The sequence below is a fragment of the Sus scrofa genome, chromosome 18 (genome assembly GCF_054392235.1).
Source record: "Sus scrofa isolate SSC_HxYL_T2T_F1_AM1 chromosome 18, Sscrofa_HxYL_maternal_Yorkshire_Landrace_v2.0, whole genome shotgun sequence".
In the NCBI taxonomy this organism is placed as follows: domain Eukaryota; kingdom Metazoa; phylum Chordata; class Mammalia; order Artiodactyla; family Suidae; genus Sus; species Sus scrofa.
The window spans coordinates 61105082-61125930 of NC_139400.1; the positions used below are offsets into that span (position 1 = coordinate 61105082).

The 20849-nt window shown below is 42.5% G+C and overlaps 1 long non-coding RNA gene across 2 annotated transcripts in view; it reads right to left on the reverse strand.

Annotated features, from left to right (window-relative positions):
- Window positions 1-20849, reverse strand: part of LOC106506869 (uncharacterized) — a 79238-nt gene that overhangs the window by 11876 nt on the left and 46513 nt on the right. For both annotated transcript variants that reach the window (XR_014834354.1, XR_001302487.3), the window contains exon 3: window positions 712-3103. This is a non-coding gene — a long non-coding RNA (uncharacterized LOC106506869). The remainder of the gene's footprint in view (window positions 1-711; window positions 3104-20849) is intronic.

A 20849-nucleotide genomic window follows, 5' to 3' on the forward strand; every position in this document is an offset into this window, starting at 1 on the left:
TACTGGAAGAGTCCAAATAGATGGCAATCATCTTACTGCAATTTACAAAGGAGGTTCTAGTCCCTCTGAGTTTTAGGAGGCCAAAGCTAACATGCAGCAGAAATGACTTGAGTTTTTCCCTTCAATTTCCATCCATGATTAACACTTGGAGGAAGTCCTAAGAGCAGGTAGAAATAATCCACCAACAAGAATATCTGGTTTTATCAAGAGTAGACTGATGTCATGCTCTAATTTGGATGGTCAGAAGTTCCCAGAGGACCTTTGAGAGAATTATTTCAACCTAACATGCTCTGTCTGTCTTATTCCTTCAAGTCTGTGATGCCTGGCAATCCATGCATTAGAAACATTTATGCATCTGCTTCCTTGGATGGAGGGTGTGGAGACATCCGGGATATCCGAGACTATCTCAGGGAAGAGGGAAGAGCTCTGAGTGCAATGGGCCAGCAGGCAGTGGACCTTCCAAGCCTCCTGCTATAATCCACGCTGTATCTGCTTCTCAGAGCTCTTCCATCAGAAAGAATTTCCTTACATGGTCCTGCAATCCCTGGGTCACTACTTAAGGCCCTTTCCTCCGGAGAGGGAGGACAGCTGGTCCTCCCTCTCCGTGTCATTATCCCTCAGGAAAGCAAGCACTTGCTGCTGGAATGTTTAATACATGTGGAGATCACTGAGCCTGCCAAGGATGCTTGTGAAAGGGCATGTGTGTCTTACCTTCCATAGTCCAAGATGACACCACTGAAGCATTGTTATCCACGTGTCAGGAGGGCTGAGACAACTGGCTTATGGTCTTGGAAAATGTGTATTTTATCCTTCGTCTTCCTGTAGAAGCTGTTGCTGCTTAAAGCTCTGCCTCTTGACCTTGCAAGTTCAGGTGCCTTTGCTCAAACCCTCTCCTCCTGTTCTCTGCCCCATCCCTTTCCCAAAAGCTCTCAGCTTGCTGAATTGTAAGCCTTCATCCTTTTTGGTTTCCAAGTATTGCTCAGTCTTGCCCGTTACCTGAAAGGGCTTCCGAAGTCCACATCACATGTCCTTAGCCAGCCTGGCTCGAGTTCTTTCTGCAGCATCTGCTTTCGAATGCTGGGGCCATGCAGCTTCCAGGCTGCTCACATTCATGGCCGTTCTTGAGTTATGGTAGCTGTCCGCCCACATACTTTTAGCCACCTGTCTTGTGTTAAACCTTGAAATCTAGTTCCCTGATCTTACCTTAAACATCTTACTCTTTTCAAACAGTGGTCTTCAAATGTGAGTGTGCATTTGGATTAACTGTGGAACTCTGGGGAAAATATAGATGAATAAGCACCATCCCAGACCAGCTGAATCCAAATGATCAGAAAAGAGCTCCTCATGGTGACCTGCTGAGGAAAAACATCCTTGGAGTTCGTGCTGCGGCTCAGCGGAAAGGAACCTGGGCAGTATCCATGAGGACGCATGTTCAGTCCCTGGCCTTGCTCAGCAGGGGGTAAGGATCCGGCATTGCCATGAACTGTGGTGTAGGTCGTGGACGTGGCTCAGATCCAGTGTTGCTGTGGCTGTGGCGTAGGCCAGCAGCTGCAGCTCTGATTTAACCCCTAGCCCGGGAAATTCCATATGCCTCAAGCGCGGACCTAAAAAGTGAAAAAAAAACAAAAACAAAAACAAAAAACCAAGAGAGAGAGACAGAGAATCTTGTCACTGTTTGGCTTACAGAGTTAGCCATTTGTGCAAGGAAAAGAGAGAAGGGTGCTGTCTGAGAAATGTTTCCTTCCAAGTGAAGATAGCTGATCTATTTCATGACTCATTGAGGCACCAGATATGGCAACAGTGGCATAGGCTTAAAACAAGTGGGAAGCCTGCAGAAGGAGGCACCCCGCCAGATTTGAGGTGTGCATGAAAAAAGCAGTAGACATCTGTTGATTTTTTTTGCCTGCCTGGCATCTCTTCTTCTGCCTTGTGTCTCTCTTAGACCCTATTCTGTGTAGTTGAGTGGAAATAACTCCTCTTTCACCTCCGTCATGGGGTGAACATGGGACCTTGACCTGAGCCCCCCGTTATCCTGCATTCCCCTGTCCACAGTGTTTGGATTACAAATGGATCCATCACCCAAACTGGCCAATGAGCACCCTCTCTAGGTTGTGCTGGGATTCCCAGAAAAGAGGCCCTTTCCCTTCTGAAATCACAGGTTTGCCACCTCATAGAAAGAGCCTTGTCGAGAGGAGGTGGTAACGGAAAAGCAGAACTGAAAGGCAGAAAGAGAGAGAGAAAATGACCAAGAAAGAGCAAAGACAAATACCTACTCAGCCCTGAATGAAGATGCTTTATAATGGGTCTCAGCTGCACAGCTGGTGCATTTTAGTTTAACCGAAGCTAGTTTTGCCCTGAATTTTCATCACCGTCCTCCCTTGGAGTTCTGTCCAATCCAGTGCACACTCCCAGATGTCACCCGTCTTAGGCAAATGCACATCCTTTAATAAATCGGGATTGTATAACATACAAAGACTGAATGTGTTTGAGTAACATTATGCAACACAAAAGGGTCCCATTGATCAAAAACATTTGGGTAAAATACTCCAAATTATGTTCTCCTCTTATAATTACATTTCACACATTAGCATATTTAAGAACTTGAGACGTTTTGAAGTCAATAAACAATTTAAGTATTATAATCCAGCATTTCCCTAATACAATTGATCATAGGTGTGTGTGTGTGTGTGTGTGTGTGTGTGTGTGTGGTGGAACGGGCTACCCAACATCCATAGCTTTCCTTTTGCTTCTGTGATGAATTTGAGGCCATTTTATATAGTCCATAGATGAAGTATTACTCTTAGATATAAGCCATTCCCTCGAAAAACACATTATACCTGTTATAAAAGAAATACTATGTGAAATGCAAAGGCATGTGGCCCATTTCCTGGAAGAATTTCTCTCTATATAAATAGCAGGACATTGAGCTTAGACTGTGAATGATTAAGCGGTATGATCAAAGTTAGGAGGAAAAGAAGCCTTTCTTTGACTTGGGAAAAGACCTGTATTTTTCTTACGGCGATCTCTCTTTCCGACAGCAGTTTCAGGGTGTCGAAGTCCCCCGCGTAGAGTGGAGCAGCTCCTCCACTGGCTCTCTGTAAACCTACAGGAAAAATGAGGGCTATCACTTCTTTTTTCTTGTTACTATTATTTTTTAATAGTTATTTCCCCCATACAATTTTTTTTCAGCTGTGCAGCATGGTGACCCAGTTACACATACATGTATACATTCTTTTTTCTCACATTTTCATGCTCCATCATAAGTGACTAGACATAGTTCCCATGCCACACAGCAGGATCTCATTGCTAATCCGTTCCAAAAGCAATAGTTTGTATCTATTAACCCCAAACTTCCAATCCATTCCCCTCCCTCCCCCTCCCCCTTGGCAACCACAAGTCTGTTTTGCAAGTCCATGATTTTCTTTTCTGTGGAAAGTTTCATTTGTGCCTTATATTAGACTCCAGATATAAGTGATATCACATGGTATTTGTCTTTCTCTTTCTGACTTACTTCACTCAGTATGAGAGTCTCTAGTTCCATCCATGTTGCTGCAAATGGCATGATTTCATTCTTTTTTATGGCTGAGTAGTATTCCATTGTGTATCTATACCACATCTTCCTGATCTAATCATCTGTCGATGGACATTTGGGTTGTTTCTATGTCTTGGGTATTGCGAATAGACGCATGTGTCTTTTTTAAGGAAAGTTTTGTCCCGATACATGGAGAGCTATCACTTTTGATTGGGGAAGAAATATATGGAGTAAGGTTAGGAGACAGAACCAGCCAGGGGCACACATCCTCTCTTCCTCACATCCCTGCTGACCCAAGACCAATTCTCCGATTCCCTTGGCCACTCTTAAAACCAATGGGAAGGTAGTTCTGCTAGGAAAAAAAAAAATTCCTTTTCGCCACTCCAGGGTGATCAGGGTCTGATGGTTTTAGAAAATCTTATCAGCGTGTAGTTGAATTACAATGTCGTGTTGGTTTCAGGTGTGCAGCAAAGTGAGTCCATTATATACACACATATATCCGCTCCTTTTCGGATTCTTTCCCCATCTAGGTTATTGCACAGCACTGCGTGGATTACCCCGTGCTGTTCTGTAGGTCCTTGTTACTTATCTCTTTTATATCTATGGTAGCGTGTATATGTCAGTCCCAACCCCCCAATGTATCCCTTCCAGCCGCGTTTCCCCTTTGGTAACCATACGTTTGGTTTTGAAAACTTTGAGTCAGTTTCTGTTTTGGAAGTTCTCCTGCGCCATTTTTAAAACTAAATTCCACATATTGGTGATCTCACATGATATTTGGCTTTCTCTGTCTGACTGACGTCACTTAGTACGATAATTTCTAGGTCTATCCATGTTTCCACAAATGGCATTATTTTGATCTTTTTTATGGCTGAGGAATCTTCCATTGTGCATATACACCACATCTTCTTACTCCACTCCTCTGCTGATGGAGGTTTAGGTGGCTTCCATGTCTTGGCTGTTGTAAATTATGCTTCAGGGAACATTGGGATGCACATAACTTTTCGAATTACGGTTTTCTCTGGATCTGTGCCCAAGCATGGGATTGCTGGATCGTATGGCAGTTCTCTATTTCAACCAGGGTGTGTCTTCAGTAACTCATAGCAAATCTGCCGCGGCTGGATACCTGAGTAATGTATCCAGCTCTGCCAGGTCCCCCAGGCCCCAGGGGGCTAGAAGCATGCACTGGGGTTTCCTCTGTATTTCTCCTACTGTGGCCTCTATCAAGCCCCAAGGGCTGATACTTCCAGCCAACTTTTCTGTTCAATCAAGCTTCACTAAATAGCCATTTCTATGGCTACTGCCTTCCACCGTCTTAGCTGCTACATCCCTGGGCACCAAAAACCAAACAGAGTCCACACACAGCCCAAATCTCATGATAGGAGGTGGCACTGTGGGGAGAGATGCCCTCTCCCTTTCATTTGTGTGACTTTATCCCCCTTCAAAGAGATCCTAGAGCAACACAGCTTTTCACTGATCTCTTAAAGAGATGGTAGCAAAATAACTCAGAAGAAAAATTTTTTCTTAGGATGGAAGATGAGTCCTGTGGGGTTGGGATTGGGACATGGACTTACATAACTGCAACTGAGCTATGCTCAGAATAACACACTCTGGGAGTTCCCGTCATGGTTCAATGGTTAACAAACCTGACTAGTATCCATGAGGTTGCAAGTTTGATCCCTGGCCTCGATCAGTGGGTTAAGGATCCACCGTTGCTGTGAGCTGTGGTGTAGGTTGCAGATGGGGTTCGGATCCTGCGTTGCTGTGGTGTAGGCCAGAGGCTACAGCTCTGATTTGACCCTTAGCCTGGAGCCCTCCATATGCTGTGGATACACCCCTATAAAGTCATTAAAAAAAAAAAAAAAGAAAGAAAGAAAAACCCTCTGTGGCAGCCAACGCCTTCGTACTGAGACACAGTGTCCCAGTTGCCATCTTGCATCACTGAGTTCTCCAAAGATGTTCCTCAGTCCCCAGAAGATGAGGTTCTGGAGCCCCCAGCTCCCTGCCTGCGTACGTCTGAAACTGGTTCTAGAACTGAAACACCAGCTACGAGGTTGTTACAACAAACAACCAAGACGGCAAAGGGCATAAAAGAGCATCAGCGATGTTTCCTACATCTTCAGGGACCGGTTCATAGACACACAGACTTTCCGCTTACCTCCTTCCATGTCAGAGGTCGGAAAACATTTTCGGTAAAGGGGCAGAAAGTAAATATTTTAGGCCTTACAAGCCATAGAGTGTGTGTGGGACAACTCAGTTCTGCTAGTGTAGCCCCAACACAGGCCATGTGTCACTAAACAAGCGAGTTTGTATTTCAATAAAACTTTCTTCAGGAAAACAAGGGGCAGACTGGACTTGATTGGGCAGGCTGCAGTTTCCTTTTCCATTTCGGGTCTTTAAAGTGATCGGTTTTGAATAACAAACCTCCAGATTAAAGCAGCATCACATGAACATCAGACAAGTTTGCCTGTAGCCCTTGACCACGTATCTAGTGGGCAATTAGCAGTGGATACAGGAGAGTCTTTGTCCAACAGTATCAACGAACCGTACAGCTGCTAAATCTGTCTTTGTTCCTGTTTGGTCCCTTTTCCTTTCACAGGTCTTGTGCCCATTTCATCTGCAAGGGCTTTCACATGGTCACTACCAACCCTGATTTCTCACCCTGGATGCAGGGTCTGGAACAGCTCCTCCGGCTCGTGTACCACAAACCAACGGGCGTGTGCCAAGCCGTCCCATTTTCCCACTAGGCTGGTCTGTGGGCGCGTACGTTAGAGAACACCCGTGCACAGAGTCACCTTTGGGTATAGGTATGGTCAGAAGGCAAACTCTGCAGACCGAGTAAAACAAAGCAGAAAGATGAGTTTATTCCAAGTGTTTCAACAGCCATCTGGGAAGTGCAAGCCTATGGGAGCAATGACCCCGAGTGGCTCACAGACTAAAGGGTTTTTATGGGGAACATGGGTAAGTTATTCGGGTTTTTCAGCTGATGTGTGCCTCGTGGTCTTATTTATTTATTTATTTACTTTGCCGTTCTTTTTGAGGGCCCCACTCATGGCATATGGACGTTCCCAGGGTGGGGGTCAAATAGGAGCTGCACCTGCCGGCCTACACCACAGCCACGGCAATGCCAGATCTGAGCCATGTCTGTACCCTCCATCCCAGCTCATGGTAAAGCTGGATCCTTTAACCCACTGAGCGCGGCCAGGGATTGAATCTGCGTTCTCATGTGTAGAGTTGGGTTCGTTATTGTTGGGAGCCAGAATGGGAACTCCTTCTTCCTTATTTATATCAGGGGAGTTGGGTCAGGGCAACACAGAATTCCACAAGCGGCCTGAACAGAATTGGGGTTCGGGGATCAGCTGGGGTCCTTTGTTGGTTTCTGAGAAGAGGTGGAAATTCCTGCAATTTATGTTAAGTTACATTTCATTTTTGTAAACGTGCCCGCACTGGCCAGCTCTATTTTGTCCCCAACGTAAATGACTCCACCTTCCCTTGGATTCTTCAGCATGCACTGCTTGCTGCTCAGGCCTCACCCAGATGCACCATTTCCAGGGGAATAACACCTGACTGCTGCTTTCTTTTGCATTGTAATTTACAGCAGTGGGGCTCTGGGAAAGTCCTTTGCAGTTCCTGCTGAGCCTTCCATTCCTAATTCTTTGCTCTAGAGTCTCCTGGCTTTTGCCTCATCCCGTTGCTCCTTGGTTAGATAAAAGCCCACCAACCACTGAAAAAAGGTATCAGCAGAAAAGCCTAGAAAAATTTATCAAAGATACATCGGTAAATAAATTCATTCGGTATCAGGCTAAAATCCTCTTTCATAGCCTCAATATACTCCCTTTTTGCTCAATCACTTCTCTCTTCTCTAAAGTACCTGCTATATCCCCCTCTCCTCGGAGCCCTGACAAAAAGGAACTGACATCTAATTTCTGAGAAATCAGCTCCCTAGAGGGTCAACACTCAGCGTTGTTTAAGGTATTGTCCTCTACCAGACAATACTTGCATTTCGAGAGGCACCTTCAGTCCCTTAATGAGAATACTGAGCACTAAGCTCATTTTAGGCACCATGTCAAATCTTGGGGAACCCTGTATCTGCCCACTGAATCTCAGAGGAGCCCACCCACACCTAGTACTATCCCAATTTATGGTTCCAAATGCCAGGAAATTGTTTTAACCAGTGCAAAAAAAAAAAAAAAGAAAGAAAAAAAAAAAAGTCCCAGATGCGAACTTCTAGATACAATTGATTGAGGGCGCCTAGTGAGGGCTTGTGTTAGATCCAGTGACCACAGTTCAGCTTCTGGATTTGCGGCTTCATGGCTGCGTGACCTTGGATATATTATTGGCCCTCTCTTTGCCTTTGTTTCTTGCTCTGAAATGGCTCTTGCCATAACAAGAAACATCATTAGAATTTGCCATAAATTATTTGTCACAGGTTGAAAGTGTCCCACTGAGACACACAGTAAATCTGAAATATTTATTTACTAAGAAATGCCTGCATTTTTCAGCTACTTGTTACAAGGGGCTTTAGAAAAACCATCCTTTTGTTGATGACAAGACAAGTGACATACACATGGCTAATGACAAATACCAGCGAGGGCTGAGCTATTTGAGAGTTGGCCTAGCTTTGTTACTTGGCAAGCTCTCCTTTTCCCCTAACTGGTTAATTCATCTTTTGTTTACAGAATCCTGAGCCTCTGTTTATACTTTAAAGGGAACAGAATTTTACTTCGTTCCTAAGGCAGTTTCGCCTAGAGGAAGATCAGAAGAAGATACCCTGAACGTGGCATTTGACCTTTAAAGGCTGGATAAGCCATTCTCAGTGCCTCCAAGGTTAAATTCCACAGCTATTATTTTAAAGCCCGCAGTACAGTCTGCTTTACCGCAACCTAGAAAATAGCAAGTTATTTTCTCTCCAGGGGTGACCATTTTTTCCTAAACAAATAGAGATAATTGCCTATTTAATTTATGACTTGAGGCAAGTCACTTATTGCCTGAAAATACTCATTGGAAGAGCCTGGCATTTTTAAATTAAAATACACTGTAATTTAGGTTACAATCTGTCATTTCTTTTTAATCCAATCATGATCCATTTTGATATAAACAATTTTGATTGAAGATGTATATTTTTATAAAACAGCTCCTTTCTCAACTTCCTACTAAATTACCTATTACAGACCCAGAAAAACATAAATACTTCGAACAACAGAGAAAAATGCAAGTTACCACCAGTCCATTGCCAGACTACGGGGTAAATTTCTGCTATTGACAAAGATGAGATAAACAGTTTGAAGTAAGGGGCACTTGCTTATGCCAGCAGCCAAGTGGTGAGTGTCCAAGATTGAATTCCGTGAGGCTAGAGATAAGAAAAGAAGAAGATTCTACCTAAGAAACTTCACAAAAAGTCAAGAAATGGAGAAACATTCTAAGTCAGAGAGTTTTCAGGAAAATGAAGCTTTCTACTCTGGTCACGACTGGTTTTGAATATCAAGTATATTTACCAGAGTTCTTACTCAAGACACAAAAAGCATTAACAAGAAAAATAATAATAATTTCAACTTTATAAAAAAGAAAACTTTTGCTCATCAAAAGACTCACCGTCAAAAATATTAAAAACAGGAATTCCTGTCGTGGCTCAGTGGTTAATGAACCCGACTAATATCCAAGAGGATGCGGCTTTGATCCCTGGCCTCGCTCAGTGGGTTAAGGATCTGATGTTGCTGTGAGCTACAGTGTAGGTCGCAGACACAGCTCTCGAATCCCTTGTTGCTGTGGCTGTGGTGTAGGCCGGCAGCCACAGTTCCGTTGGACCCCTAGCCTGGGAACCTCCATAGGCTGCAGGTGCAGCTCTAAAAAAACAAAAGACAAAAGATTAAAAAATAAATATATATATATATATATATATATATATATGCACACACACACATATATATATATACAAAACAGCTACAGACTGGAGAAAGTATTTATATTAAGTATTTTGCCCACTTAAATACCTATAAGTAGGCAAAATTTTAAGCAGTCTCTTGGCAACATAAGATATACAAATTGCAAACACACACATGAAAAGGTGCTCGGTAGTCACTGGGGAAATACAAATTAAAATACGGTGAAATACAACTCCATGTCCTCTGGAATGGCTCATATTAAAAAGAATGACAACACTAAATGATGGCGAAGATATGGAACAGCTGAAAATTTCATATATGACTTGGGAAAACATATATTGCTTTCTAAAACAGTTGTAAGTGTGGATCTACTCCATGCTCCAGAAGCTTCACCTCTAGGTATTTATTCAGGAGAATGAGAACATACATTTTCAAAAAGCCTCATACAGTTGATAAAGAATTTGTGGTATATTTATTTGCTCAGTGGAATACTGATTGTGATGCAGGGAAAAACAATACATTGTCCACCTAAAAGCCTGCGTGAATCACATACATCATGTTAAGAGAAAGAAGCAAGACACAAGAATACACATGATGTAGAGAATGTACAGACCTAACTTCCATCATCGTCACTGAATTTTGGTAAAAGCCATAAGGGAACTTTTGGAGATGATAGATGATGTACATCTTAATTGGGCTATAAATTACACAAGTGCATTCATTTGCCAAAACTCCCCAAACTGGATTCTTAAGATACTTGCCTTGTAGTATCTATACTAACTTAGTTTTTAAAAAATGTTTAAGTGAAATTATTATGTTCAAGGAATTAAAAGACAAGAAAGTAAATTTTGGAGGAGTACCTCCTACTTCTTTTAACTCGGGTTCCCATAAAGACACATTTTGAGACAATATTTCAAATGTTTACACGGCAATTTCCGGGAACACAGGAAGAAGGCAGGCAAGTAAAACAGGGCGAGGAAGTCGACCAGTGGTGGGTGTGTTTTAAAACAGATTCCACATTGGAAAACTCGAGCTTATTTCCTGGAGAAACCTAGGAAACAGCACAAAACACAGGGCTTGGTGTTCTTCTCCTGGGGGAAGAGGACAGTGAAGTGTTTATAGACCTACTCTTAAGAGTCTTTGGTTGAGGCTGTTCACACAGGTTGCTCATTTCTGGACACTTCCAGCCTGTCATGTGATTCCAGACAAAGTCTGCAAGTAGAGTAATACAGACAAAAGCAGTTCGAATTCATTTGTACCACTCTGAATGACAGAGTCCGCGGGTATGAAAGGACATTGATAGCACCTGTTAAAACCCTTTAAAATTAGTCCAGTGGGGAAATTTGGCTTCAGGTTGACATACGGATAATGTTAGACTGCTTGCTTCAAAGAAAAACTGTAAAAGATGAACAAAAGAAGGAGGAAGAGGAAGAGAAAGGAAGAAAAAGAGAGGAAGGAAGGAAGGAAGGAAGGAAGGAAGGAAGGAAGGAAGGAAGGAAGGAAGGAAGGAAGGAAGGAAGGAAGGAAGGGAGGGAGAGAGGGAGGACCTGCCTAATGGCTGGAGAGCAACCAAGGTGGTCAGAACTTGAGGGGCTACAGTTCCTGGGAAAAAGAGAAGCGCGTTGAAGTAAGCTCTACATCTGAAGTCACTTTGTCCCTTTGGGACAATTGCCAATTCGTAGAAGGAGGCACAATAAATAAATGGTCTGAGTGCCAATCCAGAGCCAACTCTTCCCCTTGGGCACTGACTCCCATGCCCTCGTCTATTCAGATACCTCACTGATTTTTTCCTGTATCATCAAATCTGCTTCTCAGATTATTTCCATCAGCTTACAAATAAATATTGCATATTTTCCCTCTATTAACTTCCCATTTCTCTGCTCCCCTTTAGAGCAAGTGTCTTTTTAAAAAATTGCCTTTCTTTCTTGCCTCTGTTTGTTCTTTCTCCTTCCCCCTTGTCAAACTCTTCCACACGTCGCTCCATCCAAACAGTGCTTCTGAGCACCTTCCGTGACCTCCACATTGTCAGATCCAGATTCTAACCTTGACCTATCGGTGGCATCTAACATCATTGAACACGCTCTCCTTATTGAAATAGTTTTCCGCACAGCTTTGAGGACTGTCTTTCTTTCCAGCTCCCCTCTCGCTTCACAACAGCACGTTCTCTGTCTTCTCTACTGGGTCCTCCTCCCTCTGACCGCTAAACCTTGGTGCGTCCAGGACGCAGTCACTTCCTTGGCAGTAAATACCATTTTATACTCTACTGCTCCCAAATTTATACCTGAGACCTTTTCCCAGAACGTCCCATTTGTGTAGCTAACTGTATAACCATACATCTACCTTTGGTTCTTTAAAAATTTAATTTCTCAAATTTAACATGGCCCCACTCACATAGCTGAAAGACCCTGTGTCACCAGACCTGCTTGTCTCAATTCTCCATCTCAGTGAATGAAAACACCCTTTTTCCAGTTGCTATACAAGAAATTTGGAGTCCATCTTAATTTTTCTCTGTGCTACACACCCCTGAGAAAATCTTGTCAGATCTTTCTCCAAATTATATTTAAAATATGGCAAATTTTCATCAGTTCCCCAATCAGCACCATAATTCTAGCCACTTAGACTCTTGAAATAGCCTCTGAAATGGTTATCCCCAATCTGATCTTTGTTCCCTTCATCCTATGCTTCACACTGAGGTTAGAATGATCCTCTCAGAGTTCCCAGTGTGGCTCAGTGGAAATGAACCTGACCAGCAGCCAGGAGGATGAGGGTTTGACCCCTGGCCTTGCTCAATGGGATAAGGGTGTAGCATTGCTGTGAGCTGTGGTGTAGGGCATGGACACAGCTGGGATCCCGCATGGCTGTGGCTGCGGCTGTGGTCAGCAGCTACAGCTCTGATTCCACCCCTAGCCTGGGAACTCCCATATGCCACAGGCGTGGCACTAAAAGAGCAAAAAAAGAAAAATAGAATGATCTTCTCAAAATGTAATGCATCTTCAGTTCAAAACCTTCCAAAGATTCCCCATTTGGAATAAATGCTAAGTCCTTGCAATGGTCTAGAAAAATCCTGTATGTGTTGGCCTTCCTAGCCCTTTCTGGATTACATTTCCCTAAGCCAGCCAGATACTCAATCACTTCCCTACTATATTAGAGTCCTCCAGAGAAACAAAATTTACCTATCTACCTACCTATCTATCAATCTACTATCTATCTATCTTTTACATTTTTAAAAATTATTATAAGGAATTGGCTCATGTAGGTATGGAGACTGGCAATGTTAAAATCTGCAGAGCCTGTGTCCTAGTTTGACTCTGAAGGCCAGCAGGCTACCATATAACCGAGAAGAGCTGATATCCCAATTCAAAGACCCTTAGGTGGGAAGACTCATTTCAGTTACAAGGCCGTTAAGTGGTAGAACTCTCTCTGACTCTGTAGATGGTCAATCTTTTGTTCATTCAGGCCTTCAACTGTTTGAGTGAGGCCCACCAACACTGGGGAGAGCACTCTGCTTTACTCATTCTACCAATTTAAAATTTAATCTCACCCAAAAACACTCTGATAGAAACATCGAGAATAATGTTTGGCCAAATATCTAGGCACCTTGTGGCTTAGAACAGTGAACGCATACAAGGAATCATCACATCTACAAAGGACCTTGGCGTTTGCTCTTCCCTCTTCTTAGAACACTCTTTCCCTAGGTATTCACATGGCTCCCTCCCTCACTTCCTTCAGGTCTCTTCTCAAATTCTATAATATCAGAGGGGTACGCCCTACCCATAACTCATACCAGCATTCCCAGGTCGCTCTTTCCAACTATTATTTTCCCTCATGACCTGTACCATCATCTGCTGTAGTGTTTGTTCATTGGTTTGTTTGTTTGTTTTACGGCTATATCTTCCTCCCTCGGCTCCATTGCATGTAACCTTCATGAAGGCAGGGATTTTGTCTATTTTACTCACTGCTGAATCCCCAGAGCCTGACATATAGTAATCTTTCAGTGAATATGTGTTTAATGAATTAAAATTTAATTACAACCATGAAAAAATAATCTCGCCAATGCAGAGAAAATAGGGAGAAAAGTGAATGAAATTTACACCTGTCAAGATGATATGAGTCCTGATGTTAAGATGACTCAATATTTCTTGAGTCTTAGTATTTTGAGAGATTTCCCTCTTTTCTCAAGTTCTTTTAAATAAAAATATTTTACTAAAAGTTCTATCCACTTAGAAGAACAAAGTTGGAAGACTGATGCTACTTGACTTCAAGAGGTATAAATCTATAGCAATTAGGACAGTGAGGTATCGGTGAAAGAACAGACAAATATACCAGTGGATCAGAATTGAGAGTCCAGAAATAGACCATAATAAACATAGTCAATTGACCTTTGACAAAGTAGCTGGAAATACAATGGAGTGATATTGGATCCAACAAATATTGCTGGACAACTGGACATTCACATGTAAAAGAATGAAGCTAGACCTTATACCCTTCACAAAAATTAAGTTAAATTGGATCATAGGCCTAAATGTAAACGCAAAATTATAAAATTCCTAGAAGATAAGATCAGCAAAAACCTAGGCGACCTTGGGTATGGTGATGCCTTTTTACACACAACACCAAAGAGATGATCCATGAAAGAAATAATTGACAACCTGGACTTCATTACAATTAAAAACTTCTCCTCCGCTGAAGACAAAATCATGAGAATTAGGAGATAAGCCACAGGCTAAGAGAAAATATTTGCAAAAGACACATCTGATTAAGGGCTTATCCAAAATATACAAAGAACTCTTTAAAACTCAACAGTACAAAAACAAACAAGCTAATTTAAAAATAAACCAAAGAACTTCACAGACACCTCACCAAAGAAGATATACAGATAGAAAATAAGCATATAAAAAGATGCTCCACATTACACGTCATCAGGGAAATGCAAATTAAAACAACAAGGAAGTGTCATTATGCATCTATTAAAACAGTTCACATCCAAACACTGAATATGCTAATTAATGGTGAGGATGTGGCACAGCAGGAATACTCACACATTGCTGTTGGGAATACAAAACGGTGTGGCAACTTTGGATGATGATTTGGCAGTTTCTTACAAAACTAAACACACTCACCAAATGGACCAGCCATTGCACTATGCAGAATTTTCCCAAAGTAGCTGAAAACTTATGTCCACACAAAAACTTGCACAGGGATGCTTATAGTAGCTTTATGCACCATTGCCCAAACTTGGAAGCAACCAAGGTGTTCATTAGTAGATGAATGGATAAATACATTGTAGTAGATTCAGACAATGTAATCTTATTCAGTGCTAAAAAGTAAATGAGCCACAACTGTGAAAAGACATGGAGGAAACTTAAATGCATATTACCAAGCGAAAGACATCAATCTGAAAGGTTACATTTGGAAAAAGCAGCACATTGGAGATAGAAAGAAGATCAGTGGTTGCCAAGTGTCGGAAGGCAGGCAGGTGGGAAACGAAAGGCAGTGAAAAATACTCTGTGTGATACTGAAAGATGAATATATGCCATTGTACATTTGTCCAAACCCACAGCATGTACAAAACCAAGCATGAACTAAGTTAAATTACGCAGTGTGCGCGCATATGATGTATCCATGTTAAAAACGTACCATATTCTGGTAAATGAGGTTGACAATGAGGAAAACTATGCATGGGGGGGGAATATATTGGAATCTTATGAACCTATTTTGTAGTAAAATTACAACTTCTCTAAAAAAATTGTCTTAAGATCTTACCCATCAAGAGGTTGCTGGCTTTGCTGGTGTTTGAACTACAAAGAAAGGCATTGAAAATCAGAATTCAGATCAATTTTGTTTCTGTTCCTCGTTTTTTAATTTTGATGAAAATGTTTTGATGTCTTTTGTGCAAGAAAATACCATTAGAGAGTTCTCGTCGTGGCTCTGTGGTTAACGAACCCGACCGTGATCCATGAGGATGCAGGTTCCATCCCTGGCCTCACTCAGTGGGTTAAGGAGCCAGCGGTGCCGAGAGCTGTGGAGTAGGTTGCAGACACGGCTGGGATCCCGCATGGCTGCAGCTCCGATTTAACCCCTCGCCTGGGAACTTCCACATGCCATGGGTTCGACCCTAAAAAGAAGAAAATAGCATGTTAGTTGTACATTTAAAGTGAAGGAGAGTGATGTTCCCTGGTGGCTCGGTGGGCTAAGGATCTGGTGTTGTCAGTGCTATGTCTCTGACGACGGCTGTGGCATGGGTTTGATCCCTGGTCCGTGGGCATGACCAAAAAATAATTTAAAAAAATTTTTTTTTTTTGGTTTTTGTTGTTGTTGTTTTGTTTTGTTTTTTTGTTTGTTTGTTTTTGTCTTTTTGCTATTTCTTGGGCCGTTCCCGCGGCATATGGAGGTTCCCAGGCTAGGGGTCGAATTGGAGCTGTAGCCACTGGCCTACACCAGAGCCACAACAACGCGGGATCTGAGCCGCGTCTGCAACCTACACCACAGCTCACGGCAACGCCGGATCCTTAACCCACTGAGCAAGGGCAGGGATCGAACCCGCAACCTCATGGTTCCTAGTCGGATTCGTTAACCACTGCGCCACGACGGGAACTCCTAAAAAATTTTTTTTAAATAAAGTGGATAAGAGACCATGTGAACTACCTCAAGTATGGGTAAGAAAATCTGTTGTTGTTGTTTTTTTCCACCAAATATCTCAGTTGAGATAAGAATATTAATTTTTTGTACATTTCTCAAAACCTTTTCATAAATGTTGAGACGTTCCAGTTGCAGCTCAGCAGTAACGAACCCAACTAGTATCCACAGGGACGTGGATTTGATTCCTGGCCCTGCTCAGTGGGTTAAGGATCTGGCATCGCTGTGGCTGTGGTGTAGGCTGTCAGCTGCAGCTCCAATTCGACCCCTAGGCTGGGAATTTCCATATGCCACGGGTGCAGCCCTAAAAATAAATAAATAAAAGCATGTTTGTGGAGCACGTATATACCAGGTACTCTAAAAGAAAGTGGTCACTTGCTTTGTTGTTACTAAGCCTGGGGTAGACATATATATACGACCTCCAGGCCAACGCTGGTCCATTGCCCATTTTTATCAGTATGTTTTACTGGAGCATATGGCCACTTTTCCCCACATATGGATTGTCTGTGGCTGCTTTCACCCTACAGCGATAGAGACCGAAGACCCACACGCAAGGTATTTCTCTTCTTATACTTTAAGGAAAAGTTTCCTGACCCCATTCTAGGGAATATGCCATTATATAAAGGCATTGGCTATAGGAGAGAAAAATATGAATGTGGTTAGGAAGGATGGAAGAAAGGAGCCCTTGGGTAGCCAAGGAGGTGATGCAGGAGGTGAGGAGATAAGACTGATCCAGGGGAAAGCTGGTCAGGTATGTGGAAAAGAACGGTGGCCAATGAAGGGCTGGTCCCAAGAACAGATGGTCACTAAAGACAAGCAACGCTAGTGTTGCAAATATGCCGCACCTGCTGGAGTGCAGTCGGCTGAGACAGTTTGCTTATAAATCTTGTGGAAAGCTTGACAGAAAGAGACCTGCAAAGGCACAAGAATGATACTATGGCTGGAGAAAAAATGTTTAGCAGAAGAGGAAAACAGAAATGCCTCATTTTTCTTAAGCTTGAGAAGAAAAAAAGGTTTTTGGTAGCACAGTGATGGAAGGAGAGAGACGGGGAATCCCGGCCTCTTGTTTCTCTGCCAGAGCCTGCTGCTGCTTATTCCATCGAAATCTCAGAGCAAACATACGTGTTCATACTGATCGTTAGTGCAGCCAATTCTTTTGAGGATTATCTACTGGGGGAGTACTTATATTTGAGCAAAGGGAGGTGACATTTCGGCACGGCTGCCTTGGTTGTAGGTGGACAGTATTGGACAGGTTTTGAAATGAGAAGGAATAGATATCATTCAAAGAGGAGTTCTCATGGTCCAGGGACAGGGCAGGGGGTGGAGATGCCACAGGAGCAGAAGGCACCCTACCTGTGTCCCTTTATACAGACTACCTAATCGCCTAAGTTCCAATGGCCAGTGGGCTCTCTCTGGCAACTGGAGCTCACTCAGTTCAGGGCATAGAAAGCCAGGAGTTCAAGAAAATACTACCTCCCACCCTTGAAAGCAGCCCTCCACAAACAACTAAAGGGAGTGGCAAATAAATCTTTAAATTCTGTAGGCTTCAGGTGGAATCACTCTGAAGCAAGGGGCCCACGATGTTCTCCCGGAGTTCCCTTATGGAGTTGGGTTCCCATCAACTACAGCGACCCTTCCTTGAGAACGTACCCTTTCCTGTCTCACTGCCCCACTCCCCTGCCAGTTCAGGAATCACCTTGAATCACTGTCTCCAGGTCTCCTTCTAGGAGAACCCAAATCAAGTCTGTTGTGTACAATGAGGTGAGATGTGGCATGAAATAAGGTGCTTCCATGAGGGTATCTCTGAATTGTATTCAAGGAAGAATATCAAGGTTGTACTGAGACCAATAGGTTCAACTTTCTGGTTTGAGAAGCAAGACAATACCTTAAATATACCACAAACAATAAGAAAAGTTGAGGGCTTTTGTGATGGTATTGCTGAGCCAATTGGGCTAGTGGTTTGAAATTAAAGCCATAAATGACAGCCATTTGTTGAAGACCTACCACTCTTTGACCCAGACTTAAAACAAGACCCAAGAAATGGTTTTACTTGTTCTTATTATTTAGATGCTCTAAATATGCTCTAAGTTAATTCTAGCTTTAATTTAATTTAATATGCACAACCTAAATGTCTGTCAACAAATGAGTGGATTAAGAAGATGTGGTAACATGTATACAATGGAATACTACTCAGCCATAAAAAAGAAAATAATGTCATTTGCTGCAACATGGATGCAACCAGCAATTCTCATGCTATATGAGGTTAAGTCATAAAGAGAAAGACAAATTCCACATATAAGTGGTAGTATTTATATGTGGAAACTAAAATATGGCACAAATGAACCTGTCCATAAAGCAGAAACAGACTCACAGACATAGAGAATAGACTTGTAGATGCCAAGGGGAAGGGAAGAGCGAGTGAGATGGACTGGGAGTCTGGGGGTAGTAGATGCAAACTATTATGTTCAGAATGGATAAGGAATGAGACCCTACTGAATAGCACATGGAAGTCTATCCAATCTCTTAGGATAGAACATGATGGAAAATAGTATGAGACAAAGAATATATATTATATATATATTATATATACATATATATGCATGCCTGGGTCACTTTGCTGTACTGCAGAGATTGGCACAATATTATAAATCAACTATATAGTATAAATATTATAAATCAACTATAATTTAAAAAAAGAATGAGTAAAGCCTATACATCCATTACATGTAAATTTAATTGAAACAATTTTTTTTTTTTTTTGTCTTTTTGCCTTTTTCTAGGGCTGCGCCTGCGGCATATGGAGGTTCCCAGGCTAGGGGTCTATCGGAGATGTAGGCGCCGGCCTACGCCAGAGCCACAGCAACACCCTATCTGAGCTGTGTCTGCGACCTACACCACAGCTCACGGTAAGGCCGGATCCTTAATCCACTGAGCAAGGCCAGGGATCGAACCCACAACCTCGTGGTTCCTAGTCGGGTTTGTTAACCACTGAGCCATGACGGGAACTCCCTGAAACAATTTTTACAGAAGCCAAATTGTATACCACATATTTGTCAGGAACTTGGGTGTGCAAAGTTGAGGAAACAAAATTCCTGCCCTCAAGGCTTTAGGGCATTCAAAGTCCTTTCATTGTCATCACCAGGTTTTATCATTGAAGCCTCCCTGCCTGGGAGCCGGGGTGTGTACACCGGCATTTTGAAGAGGGAAAAGCTGGGAAGTTGAGAGTGGTTGATACTCACAAAGACTATTATTGGGAGAGGGAGAACAAGAATCCAGGACCCCAAGAATGGGTGGAGTTTTTGACTTTTATTTATTTTTAGTTTTTATCTTCCTACCACTTTGCTCCTTTGTAATTGTAACGTTTAGTCGGAGGCTCAGAATTGCACAGCACTCAGATGGAAAGAATGTCTCTGTTTAATCAGTTATCTATAGCGAAGTAATATTATTCAGGTCAGCATGTATTTGCAGAGCATCTACCAGGCAAAAAGGAATCGTAATTTCTAGTCCAGGCGAGATAAAGGGCACACGTTTTTGTATAAGGAACAAAAGTAGCAGTATACGTCGCAATGTATAATACAATGTCGTGACAATTTTTTTTTTTTTTTTGGTCTTTTTAGGCTGCACCTGCAGCATGTGGAAGTTCCCAGGCTAGGGGTCCAATCAGAGCTATAGCTGCCGGCCTACGCCACAGCCGCAGCCATGCAGGATCCGAGCCACATCTTCGACCTGCACCACAGCTCACAGCAACGTCAGCTCCTTAACCCACTGAGGGAGGCCAGGGATCGAACCTGCGTCCTCATGGAAGCTAGTTGGGTTCATTAACCACTGAGTCGCAAAGGGAACTCCCATGACAAATATTGAGGTGACAAATTATGTCTTTTAGTCAGGGTCAGGATTAGTGAAATGGTGCTGAGTCTACCCGTCCCAAGTAGCACTAAGTAGTCATTTAGCCTCCAGGGAAAACTCACTAAAAAATCAACTTCTGGGAGTTCCCTGGTGGCACAGAGGAGAAGAATCTGGCATTGTCACTGCAGTGGCTGGGTTTGATCCCTGACCCAGGAATTTTTATATGCCTCTGGCATTGCCAAACAAAAAATCAGCTTCTGATCAGACCTGGCTGGCTGGCTGGTGGAGAGGAGGCAGGTGGGATGGAGGAATGGTGTCAGTCGAAGATGAGCAGGAAACGGGCAGAAGGCAGTGGCTCCTGGTGGAAGGGTACTTCACAGCTGTTCTGACGGGGGTTTCAAGGTTATTTTAAAAGAACTATGGATAAACGTAAATGATGATGATGGTAATTTGGTACCCGCTATTTTGCACGACTTTCCTTGATGCTTTTCCTCTGTGTGAATCTCAGCCCTGTCCAAATCTCATTTCTTTTCATTCATCACCGTATCTCTGCACTTTATCTCATCCCCCATCCTTCTCTCATCCCTACCTCTCCTCTAACCTATCCCATTCCTCACTCGGAATTCCAGCCTCTACCCAAGGCACACCCCACTCCTTATCCTTCACAAGTTAGTTGTTAAACAAATTTCTAACTCATTGGTAATTAGTACTAATTAGTTAAATGTATTAACTAGTTAATACTACTAAGAAATAAAAACTAATTTTCTAGGTAATAATTGACTAATAATTAATTCGCTTAACTAGTTAACTGGTTATTAAACTGATTCATTGGGTATTTTTTTAAACTGAAATTTTGGTGATTTAGTTTGGGTTAGATTAAAATTTTCCTGCATCAATACCTACATGAAAATGCCTTGTATATCTTACCTAATCTTGGTGACACAGCCAGGTAAATT